Raw genomic sequence first — 1,446 nt, forward strand, 5'->3', positions numbered from 1 at the left:
GTCTCTCTCTACTTTTAATACTTCATCATGTTAATATTCTCTTTCTTTTAATTAACTATTCTATCCGCATGCATCTTACTATACTATGCTATACATATAAAGGGAAGTTTTCTTTAAAAAATATTAAGAAACAATAAAAATCAGTCCAAATTAATTTAAAATAATTTTATTTTATATTTATCAATTGCTACTAGAATTCATATATAATATAGTTATATATATATATATAATTATAGATATTAAATTAAATAAAATAATTATAAATTATTGTCTCTCTAGTATTACAGATATTGTTATATAATTTTATTTTTTTCTTAAAAATATTCTTCATATATTGATCGTCTAAAATAAAATTTTCTATTTATTTTCAACTACTATTAATTAACCTTATCACTAAATTTAGACAATATCTTCTATCGTACTTTTAAAATAATTAAAGAAGACAAAAAATAGAGAAAAATAAAAAACAAAGGAATAAATTACTATTTGTATTTATAAAAAGAGAAAGTATAAAGAGTCAATAAAAATTTTGTATAATATGTATAATAGAGATTTAAAAAGTATTAAAGATATAACTATTAGTGTTATATTTTTCTATCAGATTAGACTTTTGAAATAAGTGATTTTATGACATATTATTAGAGTTTTAGATTTTTATATCAGGATCCTTAATTTTTGCGTGCATTTATAATAAGTAATAGTTCATGATATAATCTTTCAATTATCTTCAAATATTTAAATAAGATAAAATAAAGTCAAATTATTATACTTACTAATTAAATTTAAAAACACAAAAGATCGTTATAAAATTATTTTTTCTAAAAATTTAAACTAATAAAAAGAAATATAATAAATGATGATATCTCTGATAAAGACAAATAATTTATTGTTCAATTGAACATTAGAAAAAGTTTGAAAATTAATAAATGAGTCATAAAAATATTTACCTTCTTTTATTTTCTAAAGATTTATATAAAAAAGAGAACTGTTTCAATTATGATGAATAATTTATAATGTCAGAAGAAAATCTAATATATATATTATTGACCTGAACTCCTAAAAGGAAATCAGAAAAAATGTGGTATGGTGGAAAAAAAAAATAAAAAAATATTTTTTATAAATAATTAAATATTTATCTAAAAAATATTTTTTTATTAACTCTTTAAAATTAATTATATTTTCTATTTTTTCCACACAAAAACCTCTTTATCTCCAAAATAAAAATCCAATATACTCTTCCCATGCAAGAACCAACTAAAACTAGAAGTAATAAAAGTCAGATCCAAAACTCATCTCAAATTCCACATCTTCGAAGATACGTTTCCCACTTCAAGCTTAATTAGGACACAGAATATAGTGTCTAATTAAACAACTATATAAAACTAATGACATACGTATCCACTGCTATATATTATGTTATCTTACTCATTCATAATTCATCGTAAC

This window comes from Arachis duranensis, chromosome 5 (genome assembly GCF_000817695.3).
Source record: "Arachis duranensis cultivar V14167 chromosome 5, aradu.V14167.gnm2.J7QH, whole genome shotgun sequence".
Classification (NCBI taxonomy): domain Eukaryota; kingdom Viridiplantae; phylum Streptophyta; class Magnoliopsida; order Fabales; family Fabaceae; genus Arachis; species Arachis duranensis.